This window comes from Syngnathus floridae, chromosome 6 (assembly GCF_059516105.1).
Source record: "Syngnathus floridae isolate MCC-2025c chromosome 6, RoL_Sflo_1.0, whole genome shotgun sequence".
Taxonomy (NCBI): Eukaryota; Metazoa; Chordata; class Actinopteri; order Syngnathiformes; family Syngnathidae; genus Syngnathus; species Syngnathus floridae.
Window position 1 is genome coordinate 16,467,521 of NC_142418.1, and position 12,599 is coordinate 16,480,119.

At 49.1% G+C, this 12,599-nt stretch overlaps 1 protein-coding gene and 1 long non-coding RNA gene across 31 annotated transcripts in view; one reads left to right on the plus strand and one right to left on the minus strand.

Annotated features, from left to right (window-relative positions):
- The window catches only part of mctp2a (multiple C2 domains, transmembrane 2a), a 160,844-nt gene extending 159,794 nt beyond the window's left edge, over positions 1–1,050 (plus strand). For all 30 annotated transcript variants that reach the window (XR_015858890.1, XR_015858865.1, XR_015858881.1 and 27 more), the window contains one exon: positions 283–1,050. The gene's annotated coding sequence lies outside the window, so the exon portion shown is untranslated. The remainder of the gene's footprint in view (positions 1–282) is intronic.
- A 10,065-nt stretch (positions 1,051–11,115) lies between these two features.
- On the minus strand, positions 11,116–12,314 carry LOC148396916 (uncharacterized). The gene is made up of 3 exons (XR_015859142.1): positions 12,051–12,314; positions 11,649–11,809; positions 11,116–11,479 (listed from the first exon to the last, which is right to left on the minus strand). It is a non-coding gene; the product is annotated as an uncharacterized LOC148396916 (long non-coding RNA).
- Positions 12,315–12,599: the final 285 nt, after the last annotated feature.

The window sequence follows — 12,599 nt, forward strand, 5'->3', positions numbered from 1 at the left end:
TCGAGTAATTCACATATTTCTTTATATAATACAACACCTACACGAGTGTTGGCTCGTGAGTGAACGATTCGTTCAAAACAACAAATCTATTCAGTGAACGAGAGTTTTTTCAGCTCATATGACTTCAACCGGTAGGTGTTGGTAATGCCCATTGAAGCTGGTGCCACCTCGCCATACAACAAAACGAAGAAGAAAATGACGTCACTTCCCGTTCACGAACGAGTCGTGAATTGCATTTCCCGTTCTCCAACGAATCAGTGAGTGAGTGTTTCTCATTTCCAGTTCATCGCAAGAACCGATCAACGAGGGAACGAATCCTGACTTTCCCGTTCGCGAACGAGTCAATGGGGGAACTGCCTTCCTTCCTGTGCATCAACGGATCAGTCAGTGAACGTGTGGCGTCTCCCTCCTGGCGTGAACTATGTGAGCCAGATGTCGATTTACGATTTGCCAAGGAAAGAAAGAAGCACCCAGTGAAACAGCACTTCTTTGATGCACGTTTTCTCCAAGCTAACGGCTAACTTGATTGCATGAAGGGACGCGCCGTTACCTGCGTGAAGTTGCCCCCCCCCAACCTCGCATAATTTAAGGAAAATAGTCTATTATGCTAAAACGGGGAGATAATGCTTCTCTTTGGCTAATCTTGATTTTATAAATTAAAAGATCGTGAGCAGCAGTGGAGCCCCACTCAACCCCTTACACTGAGTGCCAAGCAGGGAAGAAATGGGTACCGTTGTTATAGTCACCGGTATGACTCGGCCGGGGTTTGAGCCCACGACCTCCCAATCTCAGGGCGGGCACTCTAACACAAGGCCACTGAGCTGGTAAGCATTGAGACTCTAACACAAGGCCACATACCTGGTAAACACTGTAAACTGGTACCACTTATAGGAGTTTTAAATAACGTGTATGCATATATACGCCTAAATATTGTTATGCAATATATCTACTGCAATTTCACTTTGGATTGCTGCAATTTCACATTGAATTGCTGGTTTGAAATGTACTTTTAATATTATCGTTTTTAATAAACATTCATCTTAAAACTTGTCTGGTGTTTTATTCCTTGTTTTTATATTCGCCAATTAAAACATAAATATCAGACATTTGGTTAACTGCTTTATATGACAATGTGTATGTATATCTTTCCCAAAGCCGTGGAAGAACCGAGAGAAATGCTTTTGCTGGGTAAAAGCTTGTAAACGGTCATATATTTATCATAATTGTATTATTTATTCATATAAAGGCCGGTCCGCGAAAATATTTCTGACACGTAACCAGTCCGTGGCGCAAAGAAGGTTGGGGACCACCTATTCGCCTGTGAGCTACTCCATTGAACCATGTCTATTCCATCGAATATGTGTGAGGCTTCCATAGCGTAGCGGTTAGTCCTCTGGGATCTCACCCTGGCGACACGAGTTCGAATCTCAGTGTGGCCTGAGAATTTTTATCAAAGTAAATTTTGCAACACAGTTGCTCGTGTGCTACACCATATAACCATACACCTCCTTTAAGCTTCGGGTTAGGCTAGGGTTAGAGCGGAGGCTAGGCTTAGGCCTAGGGTTAGAGCTGGGACTAGGGCTGGAGCTAGGCTTAGACCTGGCGAGTTAGAGGTTAGGGTAAGACCTAGGGTTAGAGCTAGTGGTAGAGCTAGGGTTAGGGTTAGAGGTACAGTTAGGGTCAGAGCTAGGGCTAGGGTTAGCGTTAGGGCTAGGGTTAGCGTTAGGGTTAGAGGTAAGGGTTAGAGCTACAGTTAAGGTAAGGGTTAGTGTTAGGGTTAGAGGTAAGGTTAGAGATTAGGGTTAGGATTAGAGCTAGGGTTATAGCTAGGGTTGGAGCTAGGTTTAGAGCTAGGGTTAGGGTTAGAGCGACAGTTAGGGTTAGAGCTACCGTTAGGGTTACAGCTAGTGTTAGGGCTAGGGCCAGAGTTAGGGTTAGAGCTACGGTTAGGGTTGGGGGGGTGTTAGGGCTAGAGCGAGGGTTAGGGTTAGAGCTAGGGTTAGGGTTACAGCTAGTGTTAGGGCTAGGGCCAGGGTTAGGGTTAGAGCTAGGGTTAGGGTTGGGGGGGGTTAGGGCTAGAGCGAGGGTTAGGGTTAGTGCTAGGGTTAGGGTTACAGCTAGTGTTAGGGCTAGGGCCAGTGTTAGTTAGTGCTAGGGTTAGGTTGGGGAGTTAGGGTTAGGAATAGAGCGAGGGTTAGGGTTATAGCTAGGGTTAGGGTTACAGCTAGTGTTAGGGCTAGGGCCAGAGTTAGGGTTAGAGCTAGGGTTAGGGTTGTGGGGGTTAGGGCTAGAGCAAGGGTTAGGGTTAGAGCCAGGGTTAGGGTTACAGCTAGTGTTAGGGCTAGGGCCAGCGTTAGGGTTAGAGCTAGGGTTGGAGTTGGGGGGTTAGGGTTAGGGCTAGAGCGAGGGTTAGGGTTAGAGCTAGGGTTAGGGTTACAGCTAGTGTTAGGGCTAGGGCCAGAGTTAGTGATAGAGCTAGGGTTAGGGTTTGGGCAGTTAGGGTTAGGGCTAGTGCGAGGGTTTGGGTTAGGGTTAGGGTTATAGCTAGTGTTAGGGCTAGGGCCAGAGTTAGGGTTAGAGCTAGGGTTAGGGTTGGGGGGGTTAGGGTTGGCGCTAGAGTGAGGGTTAGAGCTAGGGTTAGGGTTACAGCTAGTGTTAGGGCTAGGGCCAGTGTAAGGGTTAGAGCTAGGGTTAGGGTTAGGGTTGTGGGGGTTAGGGCTAGAGCGAGGGTTAGAGCTAGGGTTAGGGTTACAGCTAGTGTTAGGGCTAGGGCCAGAGTTAGTGATAGAGCTAGGGTTAGGGTTTGGGCGGTTAGGGTTAGGGCTAGAGCGAGGGTTTGGGTTAGAGCTAGTGTTAGGGTTATAGCTAGTGTTAGGGCTAGGGCCAGAGTTAGGGTTAGAGCTAGGGTTAGGGTTGGGGGGGATAGGGTTGGGGCTAGCGCGAGGGTTAGGGTTAGAGCTAGGGTTAGGATTACAGCTAGTGTTAGGGCTAGGGCCAGAGTTAGGGTTAGAGCTAGGGTTAGGGTTAGGGTTGGGGTGGTTAGGGTTGGGGCTAGAGCGAGGGTTAGGGTTAGAGCTAGGGTTAGGGCTAGGGCCAGAGTTAGTGATAGAGCTAGGGTTAGGGTTAGGGTTGTGGGGGTTAGGGCTAGAGCGAGGGTTTGGGTTAGAGCTAGGGTTAGGGTTATAGCTAGTGTTAGGGCTAGGGCTAGAGCGAGGGTTAGGGTTAGAGCTAGGGTTAGGGATACAGCTAGTGTTAGGGCTAGGGCCAGAGTAAGGGTTAGAGCTAGGGTTAGGGTTGTGTGGGTTAGGGCTAGCGCGAGGGTTAGGGTTAGAGCTAGGGTTAGGGTTACAGCTAGTGTTAGGGCTAGGGCCAGAGTAAGGGTTAGAGCTAGGGTTAGGGTTAGGGTTGTGGGGGTTAGGGCTAGAGCGAGGGTTTGGGTTAGAGCTAGGGTTAGGGTTATAGCTAGTGTTAGGGCTAGGGCCAGAGCTAGGGTTAGGGTTAGGGTTAGGGTTGTGGGGGTTAGGGCTAGAGCGAGGGTTTGGGTTAGAGCTAGGGTTAGGGTTATAGCTAGTGTTAGGGCTAGGGCCAGAGCGAGGGTTAGGGTTAGGGTTGTGGGGATTAGGGCTAGAGCGAGGGTTAGAGCTAGGGTTAGGGTTACAGCTAGTGTTAGGGCTAGGGCCAGAGTAAGGGTTAGAGCTAGGGTTAGGGTTAGGGTTGTGTGGGTTAGGGCTAGCGCGAGGGTTAGAGCTAGGGTTAGGGTTACAGCTAGTGTTAGGGCTAGGGCCAGAGTTAGTGATAGAGCTAGGGTTAGGGTTAGGGTTGTGGGGGTTAGGGCTAGAGCGAGGGTTAGGGTTAGAGCTAGGGTTAGGGTTACAGCTAGTGTTAGGGCTAGGGCCAGAGTAAGGGTTAGAGCTAGGGTTAGGGTTAGGGTTGTGTGGGTTAGGGCTAGCGCGAGGGTTAGGGTTAGAGCTAGGGTTAGGGTTACAGCTAGTGTTAGGGCTAGGGCCAGAGTAAGGGTTAGAGCTAGGGTTAGGGTTAGGGTTGTGGGGGTTAGGGCTAGAGCGAGGGTTTGGGTTAGAGCTAGGGTTAGGGTTATAGCTAGTGTTAGGGCTAGGGCCAGAGCTAGGGTTAGGGTTAGGGTTAGGGTTGTGGGGGTTAGGGCTAGAGCGAGGGTTTGGGTTAGAGCTAGGGTTAGGGTTATAGCTAGTGTTAGGGCTAGGGCCAGAGCGAGGGTTAGGGTTAGGGTTGTGGGGATTAGGGCTAGAGCGAGGGTTAGAGCTAGGGTTAGGGTTACAGCTAGTGTTAGGGCTAGGGCCAGAGTAAGGGTTAGAGCTAGGGTTAGGGTTAGGGTTGTGTGGGTTAGGGCTAGCGCGAGGGTTAGAGCTAGGGTTAGGGTTACAGCTAGTGTTAGGGCTAGGGCCAGAGTTAGTGATAGAGCTAGGGTTAGGGTTAGGGTTGTGGGGGTTAGGGCTAGAGCGAGGGTTAGGGTTAGAGCTAGGGTTAGGGTTACAGCTAGTGTTAGGGCTAGGGCCAGAGTAAGGGTTAGAGCTAGGGTTAGGGTTAGGGTTGTGTGGGTTAGGGCTAGCGCGAGGGTTAGGGTTAGAGCTAGGGTTAGGGTTACAGCTAGTGTTAGGGCTAGGGCCAGAGTAAGGGTTAGAGCTAGGGTTAGGGTTAGGGTTGTGGGGGTTAGGGCTAGAGCGAGGGTTTGGGTTAGAGCTAGGGTTAGGGTTATAGCTAGTGTTAGGGCTAGGGCCAGAGCGAGGGTTAGGGTTAGGGTTAGGGTTGTGGGGGTTAGGGCTAGAGCGAGGGTTAGAGCTAGGGTTAGGGTTACAGCTAGTGTTAGGGCTAGGGCCAGAGTAAGGGTTAGAGCTAGGGTTAGGGTTAGGGTTGTGTGGGTTAGGGCTAGCGCGAGGGTTAGGGTTAGAGCTAGGGTTAGGGTTACAGCTAGTGTTAGGGCTAGGGCCAGAGTTAGTGATAGAGCTAGGGTTAGGGTTAGGGTTGTGGGGGTTAGGGCTAGAGCGAGGGTTAGGGTTAGAGCTAGGGTTAGGGATACAGCTAGTGTTAGGGCTAGGGCCAGAGTAAGGGTTAGGGCTAGGGTTAGGGTTGTGGGGGTTAGGGCTAGAGCGAGGGTTAGAGCTAGGGTTAGGGTTACAGCTAGTGTTAGGGCTAGGGCCAGAGCGAGGGTTAGGGTTAGGGTTAGGGTTGTGGGGGTTAGGGCTAGAGCGAGGGTTTGGGTTAGAGCTAGGGTTAGGGTTATAGCTAGTGTTAGGGCTAGGGCCAGAGCGAGGGTTAGGGTTGTGGGGATTAGGGCTAGAGCGAGGGTTAGAGCTAGGGTTAGGGTTACAGCTAGTGTTAGGGCTAGGGCCAGAGTAAGGGTTAGAGCTAGGGTTAGGGTTAGGGTTGTGTGGGTTAGGGCTAGCGCGAGGGTTAGGGTTAGAGCTAGGGTTAGGGTTACAGCTAGTGTTAGGGCTAGGGCCAGAGTTAGTGATAGAGCTAGGGTTAGGGTTAGGGTTGTGGGGGTTAGGGCTAGAGCGAGGGTTAGGGTTAGAGCTAGGGTTAGGGTTACAGCTAGTGTTAGGGCTAGGGCCAGAGTAAGGGTTAGAGCTAGGGTTAGGGTTAGGGTTGTGTGGGTTAGGGCTAGCGCGAGGGTTAGGGTTAGAGCTAGGGTTAGGGTTACAGCTAGTGTTAGGGCTAGGGCCAGAGTAAGGGTTAGAGCTAGGGTTAGGGTTAGGGTTGTGGGGGTTAGGGCTAGAGCGAGGGTTTGGGTTAGAGCTAGGGTTAGGGTTATAGCTAGTGTTAGGGCTAGGGCCAGAGCTAGGGTTAGGGTTAGGGTTAGGGTTGTGGGGGTTAGGGCTAGAGCGAGGGTTTGGGTTAGAGCTAGGGTTAGGGTTATAGCTAGTGTTAGGGCTAGGGCCAGAGCGAGGGTTAGGGTTAGGGTTGTGGGGATTAGGGCTAGAGCGAGGGTTAGAGCTAGGGTTAGGGTTACAGCTAGTGTTAGGGCTAGGGCCAGAGTAAGGGTTAGAGCTAGGGTTAGGGTTAGGGTTGTGTGGGTTAGGGCTAGCGCGAGGGTTAGAGCTAGGGTTAGGGTTACAGCTAGTGTTAGGGCTAGGGCCAGAGTTAGTGATAGAGCTAGGGTTAGGGTTAGGGTTGTGGGGGTTAGGGCTAGAGCGAGGGTTAGGGTTAGAGCTAGGGTTAGGGTTACAGCTAGTGTTAGGGCTAGGGCCAGAGTAAGGGTTAGAGCTAGGGTTAGGGTTAGGGTTGTGTGGGTTAGGGCTAGCGCGAGGGTTAGGGTTAGAGCTAGGGTTAGGGTTACAGCTAGTGTTAGGGCTAGGGCCAGAGTAAGGGTTAGAGCTAGGGTTAGGGTTAGGGTTGTGGGGGTTAGGGCTAGAGCGAGGGTTTGGGTTAGAGCTAGGGTTAGGGTTATAGCTAGTGTTAGGGCTAGGGCCAGAGCGAGGGTTAGGGTTAGGGTTAGGGTTGTGGGGGTTAGGGCTAGAGCGAGGGTTAGAGCTAGGGTTAGGGTTACAGCTAGTATTAGGGCTAGGGCCAGAGTAAGGGTTAGAGCTAGGGTTAGGGTTAGGGTTGTGTGGGTTAGGGCTAGCGCGAGGGTTAGGGTTAGAGCTAGGGTTAGGGTTACAGCTAGTGTTAGGGCTAGGGCCAGAGTTAGTGATAGAGCTAGGGTTAGGGTTACAGCTAGTGTTAGGGCTAGGGCCAGAGTAAGGGTTAGAGCTAGGGTTAGGGTTGTGTGGGTTAGGGCTAGCGCGAGGGTTAGGGTTAGAGCTAGGGTTAGGGTTACAGCTAGTGTTAGGGCTAGGGCCAGAGTTAGTGATAGAGCTAGGGTTAGGGTTAGGGTTGTGGGGGTTAGGGCTAGAGCGAGGGTTAGGGTTAGAGCTAGGGTTAGGGTTACAGCTAGTGTTAGGGCTAGGGCCAGAGTAAGGGTTAGAGCTAGGGTTAGGGTTAGGGTTGTGTGGGTTAGGGCTAGCGCGAGGGTTAGGGTTAGAGCTAGGGTTAGGGTTACAGCTAGTGTTAGGGCTAGGGCCAGAGTAAGGGTTAGAGCTAGGGTTAGGGTTAGGGTTGTGGGGGTTAGGGCTAGAGCGAGGGTTTGGGTTAGAGCTAGGGTTAGGGTTATAGCTAGTGTTAGGGCTAGGGCCAGAGCGAGGGTTAGAGCTAGGGTTAGGGTTAGGGTTGTGGGGGTTAGGGCTAGAGCGAGGGTTAGAGCTAGGGTTAGGGTTACAGCTAGTGTTAGGGCTAGGGCCAGAGTAAGGGTTAGAGCTAGGGTTAGGGTTAGGGTTGTGTGGGTTAGGGCTAGCGCGAGGGTTAGGGTTAGAGCTAGGGTTACAGCTAGTGTTAGGGCTAGGGCCAGAGTTAGTGATAGAGCTAGGGTTAGGGTTAGGGTTGTGGGGGTTAGGGCTAGAGCGAGGGTTAGGGTTAGAGCTAGGGTTAGGGATACAGCTAGTGTTAGGGCTAGGGCCAGAGTAAGGGTTAGGGCTAGGGTTAGGGTTGTGGGGGTTAGGGCTAGAGCGAGGGTTAGAGCTAGGGTTAGGGTTACAGCTAGTGTTAGGGCTAGGGCCAGAGTAAGGGTTAGAGCTAGGGTTAGGGTTAGGGTTGTGGGGGTTAGGGCTAGCGCGAGGGTTAGGGTTATAGCTAGTGTTAGGGCTAGGGCCAGAGCTAGGGTTAGGGCTAGGGTTAGAGCTAGGGTTGGAGCTAGGGTTAGGGCTAGAGCTAGGGTTAGGGTTACAGCTAGTGTTAGGGCTATTGCCAGAGTTAGGGTTAGGGCTAGGGCCAAAGTTAGGGTTAGAGCTAGGGTTAGGGTTAGAGCTAGGATTAGGGTTAGCGCTAGGGTTCGTGTTAGAGCTAGGGCTAGGGTTGGAGTTAGGGTTAGAGCAAGGCTTAGAGCTAGCATTACGGCTAGGGTTAGGGTTGTCCGTGTGATTCCCTCGTTAAGCGCACCTGCGTGAAAAGTTTTAGCTCCTGCGGAACGTGAAAGGAGCTAAAAGTTTTCACGCAGGTGCGCTTAACGAGGGACTCACACGGACACTCCATTAGGTACACCGCCATTTTCAAGTGTACCTAATAACAGGCCACTTCATTATCTTGGAAAACATGTTGGAATGCGGCCCCAAGAACTACAGCTTGACACCTTTGACCATTCTATTTCCCTAATAAAGTGGCCTGTTATTAGGTACACTTGAAAATGGCGGTGCACCTAATGGAGTGTCCGTGTGATTCCCTCGTTAAGCGCACCTGCGTGAAAACTTTTAGCTCCTGCGGAACGTGAAAGTGACCAAAAACTTTTCACGCAGGTGCGCTTAACGAGGGAATCACACGGACACTCCATTAGGTACACCACCATTTTCGAGTACCTAAAAACAGGCCACTTTATTATCTTGGAAAACATGTTGGAACGCGACCCCAAGGACTAGAGCTTGACTCCTTTGACCATGCTATTTCCCTAATAAAGTGGCCTGTTATTAGGTACACTTGAAAATGGAGGCGTACCTAATGGAGTGTCCGTGTGATTCCCTCGTTAAGTGCACCTGCGTGAAAAGTTTTAGCTCCTACGGAACGTGAAAGTGACCAAAAACTTTTCACGCAGGTGCGCTTAACGAGGGAATCACACGGACACTCCATTAGGTACACCACCATTTTCGAGTGTACCTAATAACAGGCCAATTTACTATCTTGGAAAACATGTTGGAACGCGGCCCCAAGGACTACAGCTTGACATCTGTGACCTTTGACCATGCTATTTCCCTAATAAAGTGGCCTGTTATTAGGTACACTTGAAAATGGAGGGGTACCTAATGGAGTGTCCGTGTGATTCCCTCGTTAAGCGCACCTGCGTGAAAAGTTTTAGCTCCTGCGGAACGTGAAAGTGACCAAAAACTTTTCACGCAGGTGCGCTTAACGAGGGAATCACATGGACACTCCATTAGGTATACCACCATTTTCAAGTGTACCTAATAACAGGCTACTTTATTATCTTGGAAAACATGTTGGAACGCGGCCCCGAGGACTACAGCTTGACACCTGTGACCTTTGACCATGCTATTTCCCTAATAAAGTGGCCTGTTATTAGGTACACTTGAAAATGGAGGGGTACCTAATGGAGTGTCCGTGTGATTCCCTCGTTAAGCGCACCTGCGTGAAAAGTTTTAGCTCCTGCGGAACGTGAAAGTGACCAAAAACTTTTCACGCAGGTGCGCTTAACGAGGGAATCACACGGACACTCCATTAGGTACACCACCATTTTCGAGTGTACCTAATAACAGGCCAATTTACTATCTTGGAAAACATGTTGGAACGCGGCCCCAAGGACTACAGCTTGACACCTGTGACCTTTGACCATGCTATTTCCCTAATAAAGTGGCCTGTTATTAGGTACACTTGAAAATGGAGGGGTACCTAATGGAGTGTCCGTGTGATTCCCTCGTTAAGCGCACCTGCGTGAAAAGTTTTAGCTCCTGCGGAACGTGAAAGTGACCAAAAACTTTTCACGCAGGTGCGCTTAACGAGGGAATCACATGGACACTCCATTAGGTATACCACCATTTTCAAGTGTACCTAATAACAGGCTACTTTATTATCTTGGAAAACATGTTGGAACGCGGCCCCGAGGACTACAGCTTGACACCTGTGACCTTTGACCATGCTATTTCCCTAATAAAGTGGCCTGTTATTAGGTACACTTGAAAATGGAGGGGTACCTAATGGAGTGTCCGTGTGATTCCCTCGTTAAGCGCACCTGCGTGAAAAGTTTTAGCTCCTGCGGAACGTGAAAGTGACCAAAAACTTTTCACGCAGGTGCGCATAACGAGGGAATCACATGGACACTCCATTAGGTATACCACCATTTTCAAGTGTACCTAATAACAGGCCCCTTTATTATCTTGGAAAACATGTTGGAACGCGGCCCTGAGGACTACAGCTTGACACCTGTGACCTTTTACCATGCTATTTCCCTAATAAAGTGGCCTGTTATTAGGTACACTTGAAAATGGAGGGGTACCTAATGGAGTGTCCGTGTGATTCCCTCGTTAAGCGCACCTGCGTGAAAAGTTTTAGCTCCTGCGGAACGTGAAAGGAGCTAAAAGTTTTCACGCAGGTGCGCTTAACGAGGGAATCACACGGACACTCCATTAGGTACACTGCCATTTTCAAGTGTACCTAATAACAGGCCACTTTATTATCTTGGAAAACATGTTGGAACGCGGCCCTGAGGACTAGAGCTTGACAACTGTGACCTTTGACCATGATATTTCCCTAATAAAGTGGCCTGTTATTAGGTACAGTTGGCGGTGTACCTAATGGAGTGTCCGAGTGACGTCACAGATCAAACAGCCAATCAGAAAGTGGGGGTAGGGCGGGTGTGGCACTTTTCACTTTCCGTGAAGCTTTGACCATGATTTTTCCCTAATGAACTGGCCTATGATTAGGTACACCTGAAAATGGCGGTGTACCTAATGGAGTGTACGAATGACGTCACAGATCAAACAGCCAATCAGGAGGTAGGGGTGAGTGTGTTACTTTTCACTTTCATTTAAGGTTTTTCCCTGAAGAAAAACGCATACAAAGTGAGGTTCCAAGTCTAAAAGTACAGTTAGATGTATGCGCACACCTGGGATCGAACCAAGGTCTTACCGCGTAAGAGCCCTTGTCACTAACCAGTCGGCTGTTTCGACCTGACAGCCAATGGCCGTGTACACTCTTTTGTAGTAGTGAGGTGCATTTCAGTTTAAAATGAAAATCTTGAGAATCGGTTCACTCAAAAGGTTTGTTCAAAAGAATCGTTCAATGAATCGTTCGCTACACTTTTATTTATTCTTTTTTTTTTTAACCTCGTGTAGTGTACCTAATCACAGGCCACTTCATTCGGGAAAAAGCTTAAGTGAAAGTGAAGTGTATTTGTAGGATTGTCGCTGATGGTGTTATTATACCGAATGTGTTCGTGTTTGAATAAAAGGTTGAAAAAAAAAATCCATTATGTCGACATTTGTTATTTTGGGGGACACCAGCTCATATAACAACGTAAAACACATTGTCATATAAAGCAGTTAACCAAATGTCAGATTTAATGTTTTAATTGGCGAATATAGAAACAAGGAATAAAACACCAGACAAGTTTTAACAGAAATGTTTATTAAAATAATAATATTAAAAGTAAATTTCAAACCAGCAATCCAATGTGAAATTGCAGTAGATTTATTGCAAGTCAAGTCAAGTTTATTTGTATAGCCCTAAATCACAAAGAGTCTCAAAGGGCTTCACATAGCCAAAAGTTGACAATTATTCTATCACCAGGTTGTAATGGATGCAGAGAGGGCACAATACATAATATGAAAATCAATGAAAAAATGGATGTCGGAGGTGCCCCTGATTGTCCTGGCAGTGTCTTCGAGGAGGTTGAGCTGCAGTTTCTTCATCTTGAATTGGTCCCCGAGAATCCAGCTAGCCGCTATCAGCTTTTGCGCCACCTAACCCCCTCCCCAGCCAGGGAGGGGGTGGGCAGAGAGAACAACACAAACTCTATATTGCATAACAATATTTAGTCATACATATGCATACACGTTAGTTAAAAACTCCTATAAGTGTTATACCATTTTACAGTGTTTACCAGGTATGTGGCCTTGCGTTAGAGTCTCAATGCTTACCAGCTCAGTGGCCTTGTGTTAGAGTGCCCGCCCTGAGATTGGGAGGTCGTGGGCTCAAACCCCGGCCGGGTCATACCGGTGACTATAACAACGGTACCCATTTCTTCCCTGCTTGGCACTCAGTGTAAGGGGTTGAGTGGGGCTCCACTGCTGCTCACGATCTTTTAATTTATAAAATCAAGATTAGCCCAAGAGAAGCATTATCTCCCCGTTTTAGCATAACGGACTATTTTCCTTAAATTTTGCGAGGTTGGGGGGGGGCAACTTCACGCAGGTAACGGCGCATCCCTTCGTGCAATCAAGTTAGCCGTTAGCTTGGAGAAAACGTGCATCAAAGAAGTGCTGTTTCACTGAGTGCTTCTTTCTTTCCTTGGCAAATCATAAATCGACATTTTGACTTACATAGTTCACGCGAGGAGGGAGACGCAACACGTTCACTGACTGATCCGTCGATGCACGGGAAGGAAGGCAGTTTCACGACTCGTTCGTGAACAGGAAGTCAAGTCATTTTCTTCTTCGTTTTGTTTTACAGCGAGGTGGCACCAGTTTCAATGGGGATTACTGACACCTACTGGTTGAAATCATATGAACTGAAAAAAGAACGAATCAATTCCTAAAGTGATTCGTTCACTCTCGTTCACTGAAAAGATTCGTTCCTTTGAACCCATCGTTCACTCACGAGCCAACACTACAGTGAACATAAAATGATCCACTCCCCTCAGATCCCATTTAAGAGAGGGCTCTGCACATTTTGAAAGTGTCATTTTTTTTTGTCTCTTCAAGTGTGGCTGGAATGTTTGAATTCCAGCATTAAAGTGCGGCGCCTGCTGAGTTAAATTACGGTGTCGGGGGGTGCGGGTGGGAGTAATCAATAAGAATACACGAGGGCGCCGTGTAGCGCGTCTGCTCCGAGCAGCGGGGACGCTGCCGCCCCTTAGCCTGTCCCCCTGC